This window comes from Eptatretus burgeri, chromosome 10 (assembly GCF_056783735.1).
Source record: "Eptatretus burgeri isolate ZD-2024b chromosome 10, Ebu_testis_v1, whole genome shotgun sequence".
Lineage (NCBI taxonomy): Eukaryota > Metazoa > Chordata > Myxini > Myxiniformes > Myxinidae > Eptatretus > Eptatretus burgeri.
Genome location: NC_140970.1, coordinates 47,601,819 through 47,624,290, shown reverse-complemented (window position 1 = coordinate 47,624,290; position 22,472 = coordinate 47,601,819). Strand labels below are relative to the sequence as shown.

The window sequence follows — 22,472 nt, the reverse complement described above, 5'->3', positions numbered from 1 at the left end:
GTGTGTGTGTGTGCGCGCCGCGAGGCTCCACAGCACAAACCAGCAAACCGATTTCGATGAAACTTGGCAACAGGTGCCATATGGGCTGGGAGTGTGCGCGTTTGAGTTTCGTTGCAAAGCAACCACCCGTTGCTATGCAGCGGCCGAAAAATAGCGTTTTAAGAACCCAAACGGTAACTGACGAAGCGCGGCTTCTATGATAGGTAGAGCGACCGGACCAGCTCCTGCCTATTCCTTGCATCCCCATCCAGTTATCGCGACAGCACAACGTTCCTCTATCTCTCATAGTTTCCGAATGGCAGCCCACCGAATGCGGAAAGGTGGTGAACCATGGAATATGTTAAGTGACCTTGACCTCAGAAACCGTCGACGGCGGAACGTTCAAATTTGGTGTATGGATAGAGTTAAGAAACTACGACAAAATTGAACCGCAGCATTGTTCCAGATTTGATCACCAAGGGTGTCGGGGCTGAAATACGCAAAATTCGAAAAAAACACTTTCTCGACCTGCGTTCATATTTTCAATACTTGTCCTTCAGTTTTGAATGTGGAGAAACGAGACTTCGGAATGAAACACCGAGATATTTAGAAAATTTTACTCGAGCCGATTTTTTATATTGGTTTTCTTTTTCAAATGGTAGTCCTGTGAGGAGTGCCAGTTGAAAAATACGCCATAGGAAAAATCTTGCCAGGCAGAGGAACAATTGTATGTGAACCAATAAGTCTTGGTAATGAATCTTCGTCGGTGGATCAGTCAGAATGAAAAGCATCGTATCCAGCGCTTCGATCCAAGCGGATCCCTCATCGCCTCCCAGCTTGAAACAATATATATCAAACAAAAAATGCATTTTCAAACATTTTGGACAACATATACAATCATACATGCACCCCATATCTAAAAAATGAGCTATAAAAATGGAAAAAATAGCCTGTGTTTGGATATAAAAAAAAACATGCTTTGTGAGCAACTCTATCCATAGGACCCATAGCAAAGTATACATTTTCTAAAAGCACAGACACTTGGGCATTATATTACATTAAGATTGTTTATCTTATTAAAACTGGGTTCAATTTCTAAGCTTTCTCCTCATTTCGGACCACAGTGTACACAATACCATGCGACAAGCCATATATATATATATATATATATATATATATATATACATATATATATATATATACATATATATATATATACATACATACATACATATATATATACATATATATATATATACATACACATACATACATATATATATATATATATATATATATATATATATATATATATATATATATATATATATATATATATATATATATATATATACATACATATGCCTGGTGTTGGCTTAATGGTTAGGGTGGTGGGCTTAGGATCCGAGAATCCTGAGTTCAAATCCCACTCGACTGTTGAATTAATACCAGGTGGGGTTGACTCTGCCTGTCATCCTTCCGAGGTCGGCAAAATGAGTGCCAGCATGCTGGTATCCTGTGTCGGAGTGGCGACCCGTCCAGGATTGTACCCAATAGCCAAGGAGACTGCTTCGGCAGCACCAACGCTCTGCACAGAGTATGGTCCCAGTGGATGGATGGATACATACATACATACATACATATACATACACATACATACATATATATATATATATACATACATATATACATATATACACATACATACATATATACATATACAAAAATATATATTGTTACGGCTGTGGAAATTCGCAAACCACCATTCAGGGCCCGTAGGTGAGATAACTCTAAGTGCATGTGTAGTTAGCTCCAAACCCGTTGTTTAGAGGGAATTTTTGTGATTCATTCGGGCTGCGACGCTTTGAGATAGCCGTTTTTCTGTTCAATCTTTATTTTGAATCAACCGCCATAACCATCAAACCACCACTGATAAACCCTCCACCACCCTCACCTTTCTCCTTCTACGGCCAATTCCGCACCACCTGTGAACACTGAGCGTCGGGCTGTCTTGGGCTCGTTCAAGATACGCACCGAGCCGCGAGTGCAAATAGCGGCCTTTCCGAGGGAGAATTCGGATCAAGATTGCTCCACGCCCACTTCTGATCCGTCCCATGAGCAAGTGCGGAGCGGCTTGGCCCCGCCTCCAGGCGCGTCTGTGTGAAATCCATATATGCAAATTCTAGGATCAGGCGAGGTTCACGCCCACTTTTCCTCCGTCCAATTGGCGAGCGTGGCTCCGCCCCCGAGGTCATTCTGATCCGGAAATTTGCATATTGTTTCTCCTGCCGGCCAATAAAACGGCGAGCACCAGGCGAATCGTGGTAGAGTCAGTTTTGGTGAGAGTCAGTTTTTGGTTAGAGAGCAGAGTGTGGCAACAGCAGAGTGTGGCAGACAGTAGAGTCGGGTGGCGAAGGCATCGAGTTGGGTTCTGCAGTCGGCTGACGGGAGTTGTGGGAAGTGGCAAAAAGAGCTCGGGTCCGAGGCGAGAAGGACGGCGGTTGGCGACGAGGTCGCGGTGGGAGATCGCTCGTCGCGGAACCCAAGCCAGCCAGCCAGCCATTCTCCCTCCCCCAGGGAATCAACAATTCCCCCTTTTCCCCCCGAGCTGAGATAGTGCAACAAAGGGGGCCCTGTTCCGACCCCACTCCAAACGTCGTGCCAACGAAACCCACGAAGGAGCACGGAGTCGGGGCACAGCCACACAGCCACGTCTGCGGCTCGTCCGCCAACGCGTCACGAGGACGCGGGAAGGACCCACCCGGTCTTGCGGACCTGGCCGCTCCTTCAGGTCCCGCGCACATATTGGCCTGCAGGCCCGTCTGCCCCCCTTGTCTATGAGGGTGGCTTCTTTCCTCTGCTTTTGAGTAAATGTGTGTTGGCGCCGTCTGTAAAGTAGAACTGTACAAGTGTTGCCGTGTGTGCGCAGAGTCGGTAGTAACTCTGCGTCATTGTTTCTTTTGTTTTACTGATATAGGTGCATTTTGACTGTTTGGCTGTATACGAGTGCTTTCCGCGTGTCGCGTAATAAATGTGCATTGTGTGAACGGTTTTCCCGTTTCGCTTCGTCTTTTGTTTATTGACCCTCCATCCTGCTTCACGTGAAGGGTTCGTAGTGGGCTTAATACGCCCGATAATAAAATTGGAAACCGTTGAGGCCGATGATAACACCGCTCGGTTATCCCAAAAGCACGGAACGGACCGCTTCAGCGGTTCGTGTCCGGAGTCGGCCTGCGGCGAGGTACGATCGCCCGGTCGACCATCCGCGCAGGTACTTCGGTCGATCGAATTTGGCGAGCAACCCTATCCTGCGCGGGTGGGCAATTGGCACGGTCATGGTGGGGTAAAACCCCCACCCGTGACGAGCTCCCGGCGTTGTTCCAAGAGGGTCACGACAGAATTGTCCGTTCCGGTGGGCGAGGCGGGCGCCATTCGAGTCGAGCGGCCAATCGCACGCTGGCGGGCGCGAATTCGCAACAATATATAGATACACATATATATATATATACACATACATGCATACATATACAGTGGGGAGAACAAGTATTTGATACACTGCCGATTTTGCAGGTTTTCCCACGAACAAAGCACGTCGAGGTCTGTAATTTTTATCATAGGTACACCTCAACTGTGAAAGACGGAATTGAAAACAAAAATCCTGAAAATCACATTGTATGATTTTTAAATAATTAATTTGCATTTTATTGCATGAAATAAGTGTTTGATCACCTTCCAACCAGTAATAATTCCAGCTCTCACAGACCTGTAAGTTTTGTCTTGAAGAAGCCCTCCCATTCCCCACTCATTACCTGTATTAACTGCACCTGTTTGAACTTGTTATCTGCAAAAAAGACAGCTGTCCACACTCAATCAATCAGACTCCAACCTCTCCACAATGGGCAAGACCAGAGAGCTGTCCAAGGACATCAGGGACAAAATTGTAGACTTGCACAAGACTGGGATGGGCTGCAGGATAATAGCCAAGCAGCTTGGTGAGAAGGCAACAACTGTTGGCGCAATTATTAGAAAATGGAAGAAGTTCAAGATAACAGTCAATCTCCCTCGGTCTGGGGCTCCATGCAAGATCTCACCTCGTGGAATCTCAATGATCACGAGAAAGGTGAGGGATCAGCCCAGAACTACACGGCAGGACATGGTCAATGACCTGAAGAGAGCTGGGACCACAGTATCAAAGAAAACCAGACGTAACACACTACGCCGTCATGGATTAAAATCCTGCAGCGCACGCAAGGTCCTTCTGCTCAAACCAGCGCATGTCCAGGCCCGTCTGAAGTTTGCCAATGACCATCTGGATGATCCAGAGGAGGAATGGGAGAAGGTCATGTGGTCTGACGAGACCAAGACAGAGCTTTTTGGTTTAAACTCCACTCGCCGTGTTTGGAGGAAGAAGAAGGGTGAGTCCAATCTTGGCCAACAACCTCCTTCCCTCAACAAGAGCATTGAAGATGGGGCGCGGCTGGGTCTTCCAGCATGACAACGACCCGAAACACACAGCCAGGGCAACGATGGGGTGGCTCCGTAAGAAGCATCTCAAGGTTCTGGAGTGGCCGAGCCAGTCTCCAGACCTGAACCCAATAGAAAATCTTTGGAGGGAGCTGAAAGTCTGTGTTGCCCAGCGACAGCCCCGAAACCTGAAGGACCTGGAGAAAATCTGTATGGAGGAGTGGGCCAAAATCCTTGCTGCAGTATTAGCAAACCTGGTGAAGAACTGCAGGAAACGTCTGATCTCTGTACCAAATATTAAGTTCTGTTTTTCTGATGTATCAAATACTTATTTCATGCAACAAAATGCAAATTAATTATTTAAAAATCAAACAATGTGATTTTCAGGATTTTTGGTATACATTCCGTCTTTCACAGTTGAACTGTACCTATGATAAAATTACAGAGCTCTACGTGCTTTCTAAGTCGGAAGTGTATCAAAAAAACTTGTTCGTGTGTGTGTGTGTGTGTGTGTGTGTGTGTGTGTGTGTGTGTGTGTGTGTGTGTGTGTGTGTGTGTGTGTGTGTGTGTGTGTGTGTGTGTGTGTGTGTGTGTGTGTGTGTGTGTGTGTGTGTGTATATATATACATTGTTGCAGGCCGGAGGTCCGGAGTGAGAAGACCACGAAGGGTGGGGATAGCGATCTCAGATTCCCACCAGACTCGCAGGCCATTGCACACGGATCACTCAGTGGCACAGCGGGTCGCAACCTGACCGTGAACGCCAATGACTCAACCACGCGAATTTGTGTCCTTGGTCGAAATCGATTTACCGACTAAATCGCCTCTTCTTCTTCTTCTTCTTTCGGCTGCTCCCGATAGGGGTCGCCACAGCGGATTATCCGTATGATCCGCATCGTGATTTGGCACATGCTTTACGCCGGATGCCCTTCCTGACGCAACCCTGATCGCCTCTTACGACACAGGGATATGGTATACCTATTTTAACCAGGGTATACACCGGCCCAGTATACTGGTACTCATTTCGCCGACCTCGGAAGGATGACAGGCTGAGTCAACCCCCTGGTTTATTAATTCAGTGGACCAACGGGGCTTGAACTCAGGACCTTTTGGATCCCAAGCCGCTGCCCCAACACCAGGCTGAACTGACTAAATCATGTGACCTAATTACTGGGGGACATGCCCTCAGTCCACCTTGTCCGAACCGGGTTACCTCACCTGTTCTGATGCAGCTGAGCGACACTGACAAGGTTGTACCGGCGAGAACGGATTGTTGGAAATAAAGTCCCGGCAAGGCTAAAACAGGGTTCATACAGTCCTGACTGAATGAAATTCCAGGAGTTTTCCAGGACAAATTGTCATTTTCAAGGAAACATAATGGTTGTGTTATACTTTGTGTTCAACAATTTACTGATTGAAGGAACGCACAAAATTCTGTGATCAGTCTTTTTATGAATTGTTTTCATGATTGAACTGCAATACATGTTGGGAAAGGCAATTTCACCCAACACCTAATAACTGTATGAAACATGAAAACATATATTAATTAAATAACTAAAAATCTTTGCCAACAAAACACTTTTGTGGACTTCCTCAACTTTTTTGCAAAAACAAGCATTTACAGATATACATGCACTTATCTTAAAAGTCCTGATTGAACTGCAATATGTAAACTTCAAAGGCAATTACACACAACACTTTTATTGTACGAGACAAGAAAATGCATATGTTAATAAATCTGTGAAGAAAACACTTTTTACATTCTCAGAAGTTTTCGCATTTAATGTCACTTGTTATCAACAAGTCACCTTTGTTGAACTGAATGGCATGTCATCCGTAAGTGCCAAAAGCATTTTGTTTTCTCAGAAGCCGAATATTTTCTTCCACAAGTTTCTCCAACTCTATCCATTATTTTTCTTTATTTTTGGAGGACTCTCCAAACTTAGCTTTACTATCAAATGACAAAACTCTCTCTCTTTCTGCTCTCAATGAAACCTCGTCCGTCTTTTGCAGAGAGTCAATGTCTGTTTTTAGTCTTTTTTGGCACGATTTTAAGTCTGATAATTCTTCTTCGATCGTTTGTTTTCTGTCCGAGACAGAGGCCAGCTGTTTATTTCGCTTCTGCTCATCCAAGTAATCTTGGTACTTCCTTCGTGCAGCACTTGCAGACAATAGTAGCTTCTTGTAGAGTTCAACTTTCTGCAACCTTCCGACATTGTGAAGATGATCACAGATTGCTGTCTGGGCAATTAAGGACTCATCTCAGATTTTCCACCTCAATTTCTTTGTTTATCTGGAAGCCCCTTTCAACTGTAGCCCGTCTATGGGACAGAAGCAAAAGTTGTCTCACAACCTCCAACAGATTACTGAACTCCGGCTTTTTTGCAATGGCTGCATGCCACAGATGGCCGAGGCGATCTTTCTTTTGATCGAAGTGTGCGTGTTTGACTGAAGCGTCAGTCAGACATCTTGAGTCCTGGCTGACAGTCTCATCGCCATTTTCTGGTGTTATCCACTTGGCGTCACAAAGGGCACTCACTATTCTGCGCATGTCGTGGATGGCTACTTCCTTTTCGTTGAAATTTCTTGGGTCCAGCCATGCTTAGTGTCTGGCAAGGGCATATTTGATTGGTGCCTTTTCAATCAGCTTTGACACGAATCCCACAAAAAGTCTGCATTCATTGCGAAACTCGAAAACTGCTTTCTCGGATGCTTTCTTGCAGCGAACAGCTTCTTTCAGAGCTTTGTCGGCAGCCAGTCCAATGTCACTCTTGGACAGATCGGCGTAGTTGTCATCCTTCTTACATCAAACAACGCCAGCTTTACAGGTGAGATGTTCTGTGACTGAGTGCTTTACAAATCTCTGAAGTAAGCTTAGTATCAACTCATGCAAATCAAGTGAAATAAAAGGCAACAAGGGCCGATCATCTTGATAGGTTGTCAGGAATGATGAAATTTCCTGGGATACGGCAAAGAAGAATTTTAATCTTGCCAGTGTGAGGGGAGTTTGAACAAATTTTTTCATGGTGGAAAAGGACTGGTTGTTGGGGTGAGGAACTGATTCTTTTCTCACTTCTCAAACATACTTGCAAACACTGTCCCATATTTCTATCACTCTTTGTGCGCAGGACTACTTGTATCACCATCTTGTTTCGCAGAATTTTAGTGGTAGCTTGGTGCCATCTGTGACACGAAGATAGTCCTCTACGCGCAGGTGAGTCACGAAACAGGGTGTATAGGGCCCTTAAAAGTGAAGAAATTCCAATCTCCGACTTCTTCACGCCGGTCTGAAACGCACTATGGAGGATGTACAGGATGTGATTGCATGCTGCGATGCAACTTCCAATTCACGCTGGGCCTGTCCATGCTGATCTGTCTCAGGTTGCGTGGATTTAAACCCTCCAACAAGGTGTTAAACTCCTCCAGCATGTCATCAGCAGTACAATGGCCGACAAACTTTGAGTCCAAGTATCGTGATCTTACCTCATCATTGTCCCAAATACGGATATAAAAATCCATCTGCTTCTTCTGATTTTTTTATTCAAGGACTCAAAGAGTAGCACATAACTGCTGTTAACCTTTTGTTTCAGAAGCGCTTTCAAGTGCGGTGCAAGACCAAATACGTTTAAGGTGGAAGCCTTCTTTTCTGCACATTGAAATTGTGATGCAATGCCGCTATCTGGGAACATCCTGTGAAAGAGTGTTCCAATACCTTGACAGGACCTGCATGACTGGTGGGACTCTATAACATGTAAAGTCCAAAGAATCTCTGCCTTGAGCACCTCATCCTTTGTGACAAAGTCCTGTATTGTTGTTGGTCTCGGTGTTGCAGTAGTTGCTGTGCTGGCTGGTGCCGGTCTTGCATCAACCTCAATCTGCGGATCCACTGTAACATCGTTCATGTCACAATTTATTAAATAACTCAGCAGTCATCAGAATACAAAAAAAATTCTCTAAATTCAAACCACAACTATAAATTGTTCCTTGATTTTTTTTTTCATTAAATATCAGTACGATTTATTTTCTCAGTCGGTTTGATTCCAAAGCCATGAACTTAAGAACAATTTCTATGATAAAAAATTGATTATCATAACCTTAGTAATAATTCACCGTTTTACAATTTTCAATTAAGTATCTTATATAATTATATTATATTATAATTATAATTTCCTATCATTCAATGTTTATTTTATTTATTGGTTTTGTACCATAAGAATAAATTGAACGGTTTCTGTGTTCAAGAAATTAGGATATTATTTCACTCATAATTTATAATCATTCAAGAGGAGACAACCCATTATAGTTATTTCAGCTGTGCTAAGTCGATCTCCCTTGGTTACAAAAAGTCAAATTTATAAACTGGAATTTTTTTATGATGTGTTCATTGAAATCCAATTACGGCAGATGCGTTTTACGCTGAATAGTTTATTTCATAAACAAATATCCATGACGACACCTGCTGGTGACGATGTGCTTGCTGATCCAAAAAAATTCTGTAATTCGCGAACGGGAATCGGCCACCATCTGCTGCATCAAGCGCACGTGATTGGTTCCCTTCGCATGACTTTTGAGCGTGCTTTCACCCATGTTCGAAATATCTACAACTTTCTTGCACACACGGCATCTTGCTTTGTGGATGGACACCCTTTCCAGCCAATCCCGATAGTCGGGATGGCTGAGCCACGCGGTGTTGAAATAACAAACTTTGGACATTTTTCTTCTCCGTTCTGCAGCCGAAAAGTTTCTCCGCACAGAGACGTTTATGCAGTTCCTCAATATTGAAGTCAATATGGTACTGACAGGAAGATTATGGCAGCGTCATCGATCAACAGCCAATGAATTGTTGGAGCATATATTTCCAATGCTTTTCATTGGTTGATATTTCACGACACTTTACAACTGCATACAGAATCAATGAACATAACCCTAACCCAGGTCAATCAATCCTTTGGCGGCAAAATGACCGATGTCAGCTTATTTTTGACAAAACAAAACAAAAAAAAAAAACAAGAGGATAGAAATATGTAAAGGACAGGGCACACAAAAAGGTTTCTTTTCCAGGAGTTTCAAGGAGTTTTTTCTTTTTTCCAGGACTTTCAAGTACTGGAAAATGGAATCTCATTTTCCAAGAAATTCAAGGAGCGTGCGAACCGTGTGAGAAACGGACCATACTGGACCAATGAAAGAAAACACAAAAACGAGCTGGGAACATCCCGATGTTCAGCATTTATTACAGGCTGGCGAGGAAAAGCATGCAGCATAATGAAGAGATTTATTGTTGTGTTTAAAGCAGGGAGAGAAAGAAGCATGAGGTGCAACAACAAAACAAGCAACTTACAAAGCAGACACAGAGCAGACTTATCCCGATATCATTTTTCCGCAATCTTAACTGAAGCGACGACAGATGCCGCCCGTACACACGCACACACACGAAGAGGAGTTTATCGTAAGAAAGGAGAGATGAGATGAGATGAGGTTAAAGGTCTCGTAATAGCTTGCACGATTGACCGACTGTACTCCTCAGTACATTTTGGGGGACGCTTCGCCGAGAGATCCGTTGGGGGTTGGCGAGTCGTCTCCCGGCGCAGCACGTGCACCTGGTCCAAAGAACGGGCGAGGCCATCAGGCATGAAGAAGGATGGTAGGCGGAGCCAGCAGTGAGTGAGTTGAGAATGGGGGAGAGGCAGTTTATGAGGGCAGCGGCGAGAGCGTGGAGAAGGCAAAATCAGCACGCAAAATCAAGGATCAATCCCAAGCCAGAAGAGCAAGAGCGCAAATGGCTTCGCAACCTATCCTTTATAGACCCTGCGTTGCAGGGCGGGAAACCGCCACAAAGCGATGTGTCGTCATCCAAATTGGGCGCTCCGATTGGGCTTCGTGCACCGCACGGCCGAGCCGCCATGACCGGAAGCGGCCTCATTTGTACATCCAGCGAGCCCGAGCCAAGCTGCGGAATTGGCTCGCTCTGAACCCCGTGATAAGAATCGCCTGCACCAAACTCCCGGGCCGTGCCCCTGCGACCTGCTGAGGGGCGTCGGCCCCACATACCCGCCCGGCACCCCGGGTTAGCGCTGGTCAACACGCCTGCTCGTGGTATGCCACGCGGCCCGAGCGTTTCGGGCAGCACAGCACGCCTCTGCTTGGTCGCTGCTGCATCGAAGCGGAGCCGTGAGAAGGCCTCCATCGTCCGTGGGAGACACTGGAGTCAGCGGTGGCGAGCGAAGATAGACGGTAAGATGTCATTGTCAACTCGCATAGTCGTTATTTATGACATGAACTCGGTTATTTATTACAGTGATGATCCTTACAGGCTCTGCCTGAGCACGGGACGGTGCCATCACGATCCGCATCATGGATTGAAGGAAAGGATTTGATACAATTATGACATGCAGAAATGGGTTGAAAAGAGGTGAGATATAATTTCGAGATAGAGATTTGAATGAAAGGGCGTGCCACGTGCGTCCCATACGATACGTGGAGGGGCCGTTTTCATTGTGTAGTTGATGCTTGTGTTGTCCTCCGTGAAGACACACACGTTGAGGGTGTTGCTGCGGTTTTTACAGGCGAGGCGTTGGCGTTTTGTGCCTGCTTCTTTTGCTGTCCTCCGCAAAGACGCATACGTTGATCGTGTTGTGGTTTTCACAAGCCGCAGTCTGGATTAATTTCAGGAATAAGAGGAAAAGAGTTGAAATGAAGATGGAGATATAATCAGCCCAAACTATGACACCACACACAAAGCACTTCATGCCATTTGACCCAGTGGACATGAGGGAAAGGTCCAATTGCACGTGTATTAATGAAATAACTGTCTGGGGATCACTATGATGGATGCCATTGCCTTGGAGGCGTGCGGGTTCCAGAACCGCAATATATATATATATATATATATATATATATATATATATATATATATATATATATATATATATATATATATATACACATATACATATACACATATACATATACACATATACATATATAGGAGCCTGGTGTTGGCGCAGTGGTTAGGGCAGCGGCTTGGGATCCAAGAGGTCCTGAGTTCAAGCCCCGTTGGGCCACTGAATTAATACACCAGGGGGTTGACTCAGCCTGTCATCCTTCCGAGGTCGGCGAAATGAGTACCAGTATACTGGGCCGGTGTATACCCCGGTTAAAATAGGTGTACCATATCCCTGTGTCGTAAGAGGCGACCAGGGTTGCGTCAGGAAGGGCATCCGGCGTAAAACATGTGCCAAATCACGATGCGGATCATACGGATGATCCGCTGTGGTGACCCCCAACGGGAGCAGCCGAAAGATGAAGAAGAAGACACATATACATGTGTATATATACATATACATATATATATATATATATATACATATACACATATATATATATACATATACATATACATATACATATACACATATATATATATATATATACATATACATATATATACATATACATATACATATACACATATATATATATATATATACATATACATACACATATATATATATACATATATATATATATACACATATATACACACACATACATATACATCCACCGAGCCAAAACATTATGACCACCGAGAGGTGAAGTGAATAACATTGATTTTCTTGTTACAATGGCACTTGCCAAGGGGTGGGATATGAAAGGCAGCAAGTGAACAGTCAGTTCTTGAAGTTGATGTGCTGGATGCAGGAGAAATGCGCAGGAGTAAAGACCTGAGCGACTTTGACAAGGGCCAAATTGTTATGGCCAGACGACTGGGTCAGAGCATCTCTGAAATGGCAAGGCTTGTGGGGTGCTCCTGGTCAGCAGTGGCGAGTACCAACCAACAGTGGTCCGAGGAGGGACAAACCACAAACCGTTGACAGGGTGTTGGGCGCCCAAAGCTCATCGATGCACGAAGGCAATGGAGGCAATCCCGTCTGGTCCGAACCAACAGAAAGTCTACTGTTGCACAAGTCACAGAAAGAATGCGTCACAATCCACAGTGCATCGCACCCTGCTGCTTTTGGGGCTGCGTCGCCACAGACTGGTCAGAGTGCCCATGATGACCCTTGTCCACCGTTGAAAGCGCGACAATGGGCATGTGAGCGTCGGAACTGGACCTTGGAGCAGTTGGTCACCTGGTCCGATGAGTCCAGTTTTCTTTGAGATCACGTGGATGGCCGTGTATGTGTGCGCCGTTTACCTGGGGAAGTGATGGCACCAGGATGCACTGTGGGAAGACGACAAGCCGGTGGAGGGAGTGTGATGCTCTGGGCAATGTTCTGCTGGGAAACTCTGGGTCCGGCTATTCATGGGGACGTCAATTTGACACGTGTCACCAACCTAAACATCCTTGAAGACCAGGTACACCCCTTTATGGCAATGGTGTTCCCCGATGGCAGTGGCCTCTTTCAGCAGGATAATGGGCCCTGCCACACTGCACACATTGTTTGGGAATGGTTTGAGGAACATGAAGAAGTGTTCAAGGTGTTGCCCTGGCCTCCAAATTCTCCAGATCTCAATCCGATTGAGCATCTGTGGGATGTGCTGGATCGACAAGTCCGATCCATGGCGGCTCCACCTCGCAACTTGCAGGACTTGAAGGATCTGCTGCTAATTTTTTGGTGCCAGATACCACAGGACACCTTCAGGGGTCTTGTAGTGTCAATGCCTCGGTTGGTCAGCGCTGTTTTGACGGCACACGGAGGACCAACAAGCAGCTCAGACAGGTAGTCATGATGTTTTGGCTAATCAGTGTATGTATCTTTACACGACCGATCTAAAGTTTCAGAACACTCCCATTTTTCCAGTTTTTACTGAAATTTAAGCAGTTAAAGTCCAGTGATAACCTGAAATGGTACAAAGCTCAGTGATAAACTGCCAGAGGTTCATAAAAAAAGTTTTGGTTTCCAAAAACTGAAAAATAATGCAAATTTCAGAGTTTTTTTTAAAAAGTCTCTTTTCAGGGAACAAGTAATGGGTGAGCAACTGCAGCTGTTCTGCGGCAATGAAAGTAGATCAAGCCTTGAAAATTGATGCAAACAATTCCTGCAGGTGTCGCAACTTTTGTTTAGTTACAAACCCTCTGTCTGTATTAAAGCAGTGCAGGAACAGACTGTTGCTTCACCCTCTGAAGCATTATTTCGACAATATTGCACTGCAGGAAGTTGTGTATTGCAATTATAATGGTGAGAAAAAGACAATTACCCAGCCAGACCTAAAGCCACAACACAATGAGAAGACAAGTTTCTGAGAGTCAACAACAGCTTGCGTGAAAGGCGGCTCACAGGACAGCAGCTTCAAGCACAGCTTAACACTGGTCGAAGTAAGGAAGTCTCCGTTTCAACTGTGAAGAGAACTTTGAGTTGCAGGTTTGACAGGTCGAGGGGCAGGAAGAAAGCCATTGCTTCGATGGCAAAACAAGAAAAGGAGGCTTGCCTGGGCCATGACGCACCACCAGTGAACTTCTGAAAATAGAAGGTCTTATGGACTGATGAATCAAAATTTGAAATCTTCAGTTAATCACGCAGGGTTTTTGTATGCTGTCAAGTAAAGGAAAGGATGGTTCCTCAGTGTGACACCAACTGTCAAACATGGAGGAGGTATCTGATGATCTGGGGCTCTTTTGCTGAATCCAGTCGGCGACTTGCACAGTGTGACGGGCACCCTGAACCAAAAGGGCAACCACAGCATTTTGCAGCGCCATGCAATACCCTCTGGTGTATGCCGAGTTGGTCAAGGGTTCATCCTGCAGCAAGACAACGACCCAAAACATATCTCCAGGCTATGTCAGAACTACCTTCGAATAAAAGAACAAGATAGTCGGCTTCAAATCATGGAATGGCCAGCACAGTCTCCAGACTTAAACCCCATAGAGCTGGTTTGGGATGAACTGGACAGAAAGGTGAAAGCAAAGCAACCTTCAAGTACCACACATTTGTGGAAAATTCTGCAACAGTTTTGGGAAGAACTTTCAGAACAATATTTGATTTCCATGATAGATAGAATGCAACGAGTTTGTTCGGCTGTTTTTTCTGCAGAAGGTGGCAACTTTGAAGAGTCAAAAATTTAGATTAAATTTTGTTCAACAAAACAATTCCACGGTTTCTTTTTATCTGCATTTGTTGACTTGTTCTATGCTTTAATTTCAGAGTACACTGAAACATTAAACTGCTTAAAGTTCAGTAAAAACTGGAAAAATGGGGGTGTTCCAAAACTTTTGATCGGTATTGTTTATAAGATATATGTGTAGACAAGATCACGTTTGAAGCAGTTTCCCCACTTATATATTATATGAAATCAGCATGATTGAGATTCAAGCTCCTTTCTTCTTTCAAAGGCAATTGTGGTTTAAATCCACTTTGCCGTCACAAACAGGTTGGTGTTCTCTCGAGTTTCATCTCCTTTCTGGCGGGAGTAGAAGACAGGTTTCTGCAGGGTGCATTCAGTCCACCAGCAACCCCCTTCTGGTGAAACTCCCATAATCCAGAATCACTGCTCACCTCCACACATTCGTTGCTCTTTTTTTCCCCTCCTGTGCAACCAACTTCCATATTTATTCAATCTCATTCCTCACGCAAAGTCTTCAAGACAACTGTTCATCATCTCAGATCATCCCCCATCCAAAAACCACGATCTTTCCTTCTCCCGTTAATCCCACACCCAAACCCACCTCCTTCGAAATGTCTAGTTTTTCCATCAAAAGAGTTTGCTCCTGTATCCATGTTGTCCAACCCCCGCCTCTCATTTTTACCCACGTCCCTCGGCCCTGCTGTTTGCGTTTCCCCACTCTTTCTAGTGTTCCTTTCGTTCTGTTGCATCCTCATCGATTCTGTGTTCCAGCGTTACCATGAGCATGGACTTTGTACAAGAAAATTAAAAAAAAAGAAAAGCTCAATAAATACACCACTGCAGCATTCCAAGCAAACTCTTTGCATCAGAGTCATCATCACAGCACAGAGATATTGCAAAATAAAATATACCATCAGATATGGGGAATCCCCCGCCATTGAATGAAAAAGGTCATACATATTCCAGATAATGAGGGAGGTGAATTGGAAACAAGACACCATTTGGTCATCATCTCTAAAAAGTTCCCCAGGGGTGAGAAACGTAGTAACCAAAAATAATTGAAATCAGATAAGCGGTTTTACATTTATTACAAAAAACATTTTTTTTCAAGATGGCCGCCCCAGTCGGCCATCTTGGATCTGGCCACACCCAACATCAAGAGGGTTCTTCCTTTTCAGGTGGTACATGTGTGACCCAAATTTCAAATCGATATGGCAAACAGTTTATGAGTTATTGCACTCATGGCAATAAATGTTGACGCCCGGACGGACGGACGGACAGCCGGACGACCTGGGTGAAGACAATATCCCCCTTCCGCCACGCGGCGGGGGATAAAAAGTAAAAGTGGAAAGACAAACGGGGCATTGTTGATGAGATATCCTTGATCGCAGTGCCACATTGTGGAAACATCAGGAGCAAGTTTGCCCAAAGAACAAGGTGGCATTACTGAACAAATTGGACTTTTATGCAGGAGCATCTCAAGATCACTCAAAAAAAATTCTCCAAGGTTGCATTTGAGGAATGTTTGTTGAAGATAACATAATAGATTTCCATGAAAAAAGCCTGGAAATGTGTTGGGAGAGATGAAAACTCCAAAGTGGATTGAAATAAAACAAGCAAAAATTGAACAGGCAAGCAAACAAAAGTGGGAATGCAAGCCATCAGAAAGACATCAAAATTCAGGATGAAGGACAGACCAGCCTTGAGATTACATGCTGGCAAGGGCAGATAATGCTGTGCCAAATTAATCCGACTATCTACAGTAATAAAGGTCAGCCAATCTGTGCTTCTCCTCCATAACTCCAAAACCATGAAACTCCGCAGGCCAAAACTTTGCATCCATACGAAGGGAACTCCGAGAGAGCATGGATGAAGACTGGGTAGTGGGTAAATTTAAAAAATAATAATAAAAAAAACAAAAAACCCTTTTGAAGATACTTAACTCGTCTCATCATAAAAACTTGAGTAATTCGACTCCGCACAGTAGATGGGTATGCTTCCGCTCTCCCGAACAAACATTTGAGTATTGACATATTTGACCCATCAACCTTTATCATATCTGGCCCAAAATCTAATCAGTAAATTGCCCTAACTTTACCTTTGTACCAAGTTTGATGAAATTCTGACCAATATTTGAGTTCGGGCATAAACAGTAAAATTTCAGAGTTTGACCTTGATCCTTGAACTTTATCACACCTGGCCAAAAATCTAATCACTTCATTGCCCCGTCTTACTTTAACCTTTTACCAAGTTTGATGAAATTCTACAATTTGCTTCTTGAGTTATCACGTAAACGAAAATTCGGACGGACGGGCAGACAACCCGGAAACAATGCCTCAGGCACCCTTGGTGCAGAGGCATAAAAACATCCCTGGACAGGGCGCTCACCCTCGCAGGGATGATGAGGTGCCATTTGGTTTGGCCTGCTCAAAAATGCCGTGCCTTGGAACCAAGATCGACTCTCGGCGACTCATTAAAGTACAGCACAAAATTGAAATCAATCTTTGGATTTGAGGATTGCAGCATGTGGACAAAGTCAATCTGGAGGAAAATGAAAATTTTATGAAATGAAATGAGGTGCGATAAAATGAAATGAAATGAGGAAATGAAAATGAACCATTCTTATCACTCACGTATTTACGTAAAGACTTTTGAGCAAGCAAGGCTGTGATCCCTCCTCCAGAAAATGTGAAATGTGAAATTGTGAAAATGCACAACGTTTTGAGAGATCCTCCACACAGACAACGACAGACAGAAATGGGTGAAAACACAACCTTCACCTTCCGGAGCAGAGATAATTATCAGATGTTCACCAAAATTAAATAAATTCTTCCTTGTCACACATCCAACATGTCCACAAAGTTTCATCCAAATCCGTCCAACTTTTTGAGATGTCCTGCTATGTATAGTTTTTGGCCTGATCTCAATGGTGAAGAATCACTGAAAAGATTCCAGTCGTCGGATCCTGATCTGGATCTTCATCAAAATCTAATCAGTTCGTCCTTATCACACACCCAACCTGCCCACAATTTTTTTTTCTTTTTTTTTTAAAATCGGGATCCGCACACAACTTTGAGATATCCTGCACACAAACAATCAAAAAATAGACAAACTGGTGAAAACATAACCTCTTACTTAGTTTTGTTCAAATGGCAGAGCCAATGGTATCACATTAACGGGAGTGTTAATTTGTCATCTGACCCTTCACTTTTTAGGAACAAATAATCTGTCATGGATGGACACAAACACAGGATTATACATACTTGCACTAAGTTTGATTAAAATCTCTTCAGCTGTTCTCAAGTATCAGATCTTTACCTGACATGAGCCTTGACCTCTTGATGCTGAAATTCAATCGGTACATTTTTGCATCACAATAAATACTTATACCAAGTTTGGTCAAAATCCCATCACTGGTTCACAAGTTAGTGCAGCAACAGCATTTTTCCCGAACGAGACCTTGAACCTGTTGACCCCATGTCAGCAGTTCATTTTTAAATCATAACATTTGTGTCCCAAGTTTGACTTGGATCCCTCCAGTTCTCAAATCATCATGACAACAAAAACCGATCATGGACGGATGGATAACAAAAAACAATCATGCCTCCGACGACTTCATCATGGAGGCATAAAAATAAAAAAATAAAAAACAAAGGCACAGGAGGCACATCTGCATCAGTTGGGACATGTGTTCAGGAGGGAGAAAGGAAATGTGATCATTCAGGTGTGATTATGGATGCAGTTGGAAGGGGGAGCAGGGCAGACCAAAATGAAAACGGAATGAGATGCGAGAGGAGATGTGTAAAAGGTGGGAAGGTGGTGGAGATGCTTGAGATGTGGAGAGAAAAAAAAAACCTACACTTGCCAACTTCACAAGGTGGTGGGACCATGAAAGTCATAGTATTTGTAATAACAGTAGTAAATGATTGTTGAGCTCACCGACAATGTCATAGCGATTTATAACCGAAAATAAGCAACAAAGGAAGATGCCAACACACACACATGGATGCTTCATTGTCATCCAAACAAAACTGAAAAAACTGAAAAAACCCAATTCCTATGGCACAGATATTCCACAACCAGACGAGCTCGGGAGAGGAGCACAATTTGCAGAGTGCAAAAGGAAAAGGTGGTTGTGATTGCCCAAGTATACATTTACCAAGTATCAGGAGAGCAATCCCAAAGAGAAACAAGAATACAGCCGAGGAGTTGCAGCAACAGCAAGCTGGCAGCCAGGATTGCAGCTGTGCAGATACCAGAATGGTTCCGGTGGAAACGATGCAAGGCCAGGTGATTCTCAGAGGCGGAGACAAATGCCACGGATATGCACCCCAATACCAGGGGACCCAAACACATCTGTAATGGCTGCATGTCGCTGGAAGAGGAAGTAATTGTTGAGACAGTTTCCAATTTAATTATTTTATCAACATCAAAACAACAGTCAATCACACGAGATCCCTGTTATGTTTCCACATGCAAATCATGCTTATGGCAGGTACACTGTGAACATCACATGTCGCTGGCAGCATTGCTTTGACTACTTGAGGAGGTACGCTTCATGCGCACTCTCGCCTCCAAGCTGTCCACCTGCCCACGTTTCTGCAGGGCCATTCGTGCCTCTTCCCACCTGTGGAACCAACTTTCACATACTCTTCAATCTCACCCTTCCCTCCACATTTGGAAGGCAGCTGTTCTCCACCACAATCATCATCATCATCTCAGATCATCCCCATTCAAACCATGATCTTTTCTGATGCTGTTAACTACTCCACCATGCCCCGTCCTTCCAAATTACAAGTTTTGTTTCTTCCTGAGAGTCTGCATGTGAACCCATCTTGTCCACTCCCTGACCCACCTTCCCTTCCCACATCCTCATTTGTCCATGTCTCCCTCTATTTTATCCTTTAACGCTGCTGTTGGTGTTTCCCCCATTTTTCTGCTCTTCCTTTTATATTCTGACCAGTTCAGTGTTGTCGCTCTTCCACGAGCCTCGACTGTGTGAAACAAAGATTCTTACCGGACAAGCAGCACAACAGCCAGTGCCGGATTAACCACTGGGCCAGCGAGGCCCACAAAAATTTCCGATGACGTTTTTTTTCAGTCTTAATTATGTGACGAGACATGTGCAGGAAGGCTGTACACACAGTGAGCGAAGGCAGCTGGCACGCTGCCAGACACAGTGATGGTCGACAGCGAGCGTGGGAACCAAATGATCACATCACAACTCAGCCAATCACAGGCGTCACCGCTATCATCTGGCCGATGGGTGGGGTTACGTTCACGCTGAGTATGAACAGACTGGCACCTCTTGCATTCCTGTGAGTTATCGAGCATCCTGATGCTTGCAGTTCTTTGTTTTGCTCTTCTTTGTCGTTTTTCATTCTTGACTATCGCCGACGGATATATTCGGCACCACAACAGCGGTACTTGCAAATGCGACAAAAAGAAGAGGCGTGAAACAGAAATAAAAAGACTGTCTGGATCCATCTTTAAAAAATTTTCACCTCACCAGAGTCGAGATGAGCAAACGGAATGTGCGCATGCAGAGTCTTCTTATGTCAATGTCGAGGGATCAAGTAATCTCGCACTGCATCACATTTCGAAAGCTGAATACACCAATACCGTCGCATTGAGCAACGAGAAAAGCATTGAAACTGCAGCCAGTGCTACAGCTCGTAGTTTCAATCCTGATCCTGCTGAATGGACTCTTTCTGCAGAACTCATAGATAATTTCATCCAGAATCCTCCCTGCCAAGATAGGAAGGCAGATTTTTCGTATACGGCCAGAGTGTATCCAGATAAAACACGGTATTTTCGGCGCGAACCCTTTCAGCAGAAACTCACGAACGGGGAAACGGTGAACAGGGACTGGATGCTGTTTTCTCCATCAAATGGTAAACTTTACTGCTACGTGTGCAAACTCCTCTGTCCCGACGGCGATGATCAGGAAAGCCATCTCAGTAATTTTCGTATCGGATTTAATGATTGGAAGAATGCCTCTGCACGTCTAGCATCGCACGAGCGTGGTACAGCTGTTGAAAGGTTTCTACAGTACGTCGTCATTGAGCATCAAGATGGTGAATATCTGTTTGGAAAATTGCAAGAAGTCCTGGAAGCCAGTGGGATTGATGTCATGGATTGTCGAGGCAGTCATACGAGAATGAAAGCAACATGTCCGGTGTCTATTCAGGCGTACAAGCAAGAGTCTGTAAAATTAATCCACAGTTTGAATCTGGTAGGAGTCGCTGCCACAGAGAGTTATTTGGAAGCCGTGAAATACTTCGGACTTATTCAAGCCGTGTATAACTTTATGTCAGCATCTCCCCAAAGATGCGTCATTTTAAAGAAGTCACTCGATGAACGTGACATCAAACTCAACTGTTTGCCTGATACGAGGTGGTCAGCTCGTGCGGACGCTTGTAAAGCGTTTTCCGCAAGCTACAAGGACATAAAGAAGGCGCCGATGAAGATAGCTGGGCGCCCTAAACACATCAAAACCTTTTTTAAAAGAGGAGGATAAAGACTTTTTGGCACGGTCCTCAAATGATTCGAATCTTTCATCGTTTCGAAGCGACTATGTATTAAAGGGCATCATAATGCTGCGCCATCAGTGAGACTGGAAAGCAAAGCATTGGCTGAGAAGATGGAATTGACCGAAACAGCAATCATGTGCGCAGTCTGGTCTGATCCACTTGGCAACATTGATCGAGTTAACAGATGTCTCCAACCACCTGGAATAGATGCAGAGTGGTTAAGCAGCATTACGACGTTTCTAATACATGGAGTCGCTTCGAAACGATGAAAGATTCGATTCATTTGAGGACCGCGCCAAAAAGATGGTCGAGTCCATCATTTTCGCTGTTGACAATCGTCGGGTGAAGAGGCGAAAGGAGGTCTCCTATGAAAATGACGAGGAAGAAGAAACCCCAAAATCTGGCAGGGAGAAGTTCAGAGTTGAGACGCACTTCTCCATCCTCGATCGCCTTCTGACAGAAATCCATCGGAGAAGAGAGAGCTATCAGAAAATCACGGATCTGTTTGGATTCATCCCCACGGCCAACAGCCTCGACCATGGTGGTGGTCGTATGGCAGCTCAGTTGCCGGGGTAGCTATCATTTCTTGCAGCGCGACTGTCGATGATGCAGTGCCCCTCTACCAGTACACATACTGGAACTGGTACTCATTTCACCGACCTCGGAAGGATGACAGGCTGAGTCAACCCCCTGGTGTATTAATTCAGCGGCCTACGGGGCTTGAACTCAGGACCCGAGGATCCCAAGCTGCCACCCGAACCACTGAGCCAACACCAGGCTGAGCCTCGACCATGGTACACTCTCTCGCAGAGCGGAGAAACTGGTTTCAGCGTGCCCTGCTGACGTTGAAATGGACAAAGTTCAGGAAATAGAACTTTGCTCGAAATACTCCCAAGTTCATCAATGCATCGGACATGCTCGAGTACATTCTTCACAACAACTTGACACACACATTCCCCAATATTTTTGTTGCCCTCCGAATATATTGTTCGATGTTTGCTACGAGCTGCGAGGGTCAACGCTCCTTCAGCACACGAAAGGGCGGGAAAAATGGTCTTCGGTCGACCGAGGGTCAGGTGTGCGTGTCCACGCTCGCTCTGCTCTGTGTTCAATCCGAGCTGATGAAGGAAATCGATTTGTCCGAAGTGATCGCGTCGTTTACCAACCAAAAGGCGCGAAAGAAGGTGTTCTCAGCAGGGTGGGAATCGAATACACAAACATTCCTCCGAATTTGTTTTCTGTATCGTTCGTTTCTCAATTTCGAAGCCCAATTGGATTTTACAGACACTTGTATATTTGAAAAGTCGGACAAATCGCCATTTACCGCAGTCTGTTCAGATTAAATTTCATGTTCAAAATCGTCGTTTCGATCATTCTTGAATTTGGCCTACGAAATCTCAAGGGCCTTGGCCTACAAAGACCTTAATCCGACCCTG

At 44.6% G+C, this 22,472-nt stretch overlaps 1 protein-coding gene across 5 annotated transcripts in view; it reads right to left on the bottom strand.

Moving 5' to 3' along the window:
- The window catches only part of LOC147018492 (uncharacterized), a 261,256-nt gene that overhangs the window by 106,925 nt on the left and 131,859 nt on the right, over positions 1 to 22,472 (bottom strand). Inside the window, exon 3 of one of the 5 annotated variants that reach the window (XR_015062419.1) lies at positions 18,663 to 18,878. The exons of the other annotated variants lie outside the window; for them this stretch is intronic. The gene's annotated coding sequence lies outside the window, so the exon portion shown is untranslated. The remainder of the gene's footprint in view (positions 1 to 18,662; positions 18,879 to 22,472) is intronic. 5 annotated transcript variants of the gene reach the window in all.